Source organism: Pygoscelis adeliae, unplaced genomic scaffold, assembly GCF_000699105.1.
Source record: "Pygoscelis adeliae isolate BGI_AS28 unplaced genomic scaffold, ASM69910v1 Scaffold238, whole genome shotgun sequence".
Lineage (NCBI taxonomy): Eukaryota > Metazoa > Chordata > Aves > Sphenisciformes > Spheniscidae > Pygoscelis > Pygoscelis adeliae.
Window position 1 is genome coordinate 603,317 of NW_008825285.1, and position 2,613 is coordinate 605,929.

At 36.6% G+C, this 2,613-nt stretch overlaps 1 protein-coding gene across 1 annotated transcript in view; it reads right to left on the bottom strand.

Moving 5' to 3' along the window:
- The window catches only part of WDR60 (WD repeat domain 60), a 33,980-nt gene that overhangs the window by 9,791 nt on the left and 21,576 nt on the right, over positions 1 to 2,613 (bottom strand). The gene's annotated exons all lie outside the window — the stretch shown is intronic.

Here is a 2,613-nt window from a genome sequence, read left to right on the forward strand (position 1 = left end):
TGAGGAGCGGCTGAGGGAACTGGGGTTGTTTAGCCTGGAGAAGGGGAGGCTGAGGGGAGACCTCATCGCTCTCTACAACTACCTGAAAGGAGGTTGTGGCAAGGTGGGTGTCCGTCTCTTCTCCCAAGTAACTGGCGATAGGACGAGAGGAAATGGCCTCAAGTTGTGCCAGGGGAGGTTTAGATTGGACGTGAGGAAAAATGTCTTTACTGAAAGAGTGGTTAAACATTGGATCAGGCTGCCCAGGGATGTGGTTGAGTCCCCATCCCTGGAGGTATTTAAAAGACATGTAGATGAGGCGCTTAGGGACATGGTTTAGTGGGTGTGGTGGTGTTGGGTTGACAGTTGGACTCGATGATCTTAGAGGTCTTTTCCAACCTTAATGATTCTATGATTCTATTTTATGTTTCTACCCTTCAATAACATTTTAAAATAAAGGTATATTTAGAGCAATTTCAATATGCACTCTTTGTCAGCTACTCTTGATTTCTGGACTTGCTCTGTGCACTGAACTTAATCTCATTTAAGACTAAAGGCATAAAGCTTCCTAAGTATACAGCATTAAAAAGTGCTTGCTTATATAAGCAACTACATGAAACTGTATACATACATTTGGCTACCAGCCCATTGTGCAACACAAAACCAAGCATCTTTGATCTACTAAAAAAAAATAAAAGTCTATCAACAACCAACTAATGTTTACTTTAACATGGCTACTGCAATTAGATACACTTGTGAACAAAAGAGGATTTTGTGCATGCGTGGTGGATTTTTAGAAAAATAATAATACCTCAGTGTAAGTGACATGGTAGCACCTGCACACAAAATAAGGAAAAATACATGAAAGAGGACTTATCTTGCAGTAATGAAATTATTTTTAAAAATATTGCTATGTGTTGTTTTTCACTCTAGGGTACAATACAGTGCCAAGAAAAATGGCACCAATTTATAATTAAGATTGAGACAAAACAAGGGTCAACCTGCTGGTATGTACACCACATTCCCAAGCTCTCAACATACAACTACATACATTGAAAACTTCAATAAGATTAATGACTTGCTCCTCCATTTACATTTGCAATGACAAACATTTGTAATAGGCATAAAGATCTATTCATTTCCATCAGATTCATAGAATTGTAAGAATCTCCTACACCAATTCAAATGCAGAGTGAAGTACTTTGGATTGCGTCTTCTAGTATGTCAGTAATATGCCCTAAATAAACTTCTGTAACTTTTGATTTTGTCATCCATGGATTATAAGAAAATTTACAAAAGCCTATGTTATTTTGATCATACACTAAGGGATCAGAAGTGTAGAAAAAAAGAGAAATGCAATGACAAGAAAATGTCAAAGGATGAAAGGAGGTCACTCACAAGCACTTTTGAAAAGTAAACTTTCTTCTGGCTTCCCAATACATAGGCAACACTAATTTAGGCCATATCTAAACAGCACAACAAATTAATTCCACATTATTTTTTGTAGCTGTGCTTCTCTGCCATTAAGAACCTGGAAGGAGCATGCTATAGCTCCCAAATGGCCCCAGTGCTAGAGATTTTGCTCATGTGACAAGCTGGATGACAGAAAAATGTATGTCCACGTTTTGCTCCAACATGCAACTCATACATTTCTAGAGTTATCAAACCAGAGAGCTTTTGGGCTCCAAAGTTTAGTCAGCTTCAGAATCCCTTCAACAAAAGACTAAAAGTAACTGACTGCTGACTACGGAAGTTAGAATTCAACTTACTCCATTATATAGATCGCCTCTGACATTTAGCCTTCATACACTACTTGTTTCAAATGATGTGATCCCCAAAATTATTCATATATGCTGAACCAATAGTATCAGAAAGACAGTTGTATATATAATGAAAATATTAGAAATTCCTAGATCTTACATTACAACAACAATTGATAAATTGGCAATAAAAAAACCCACAAGCCTGACTCAACTTTTAGTGTATCTAGATAGAATCCAGAAGTGATAGTGTTACCTAAGTGGAATTTTAGAAATGCATAAGGGTGAGATTCAGACCAAAGATTAAGACACTTAAAATGGTATCTACATATAAGACAGCTGTATAATATCTGTAAGTGAACTAAATCTAATCAAAACAATCAATCCAGCTAACCATACACAGATATCTACGTGAGGATGAGACGAATAGCTCTCTAGATTCCAAAATAGCACTGCACTGATTCTAACAGAGGTTATGCATGTAGACACTTGGATACCTATCTTGCATGCAACCTTATAGAAACATCAAGTCTGTGGGGACAATTTGTACAGATTGTGACCTTTAAATGACGCTTGAAAAACTGTGGTTTAGAGTCTTAAATTACTTTGATTTTTTTTAAAATACATCTTAATATGTGTGTTTAATGTAGGTTATATTAAGGGAGATAAGATGATGAAAATTGACTAAGTTAATGATTTCAGATGAGGTAGTAGCGGAGCAGTCCATTTTCATATTACAATGCTCCTTAGGTTCTATGTCTGGTCCACCTCTCTATTCTCACTGCTTGACACATATCGAGCTGGCTTACATTTCTTTACAGCTATTACTGATCAGCAATTTTTACTAGACTAAATATAACCTCTGAACTGGCTA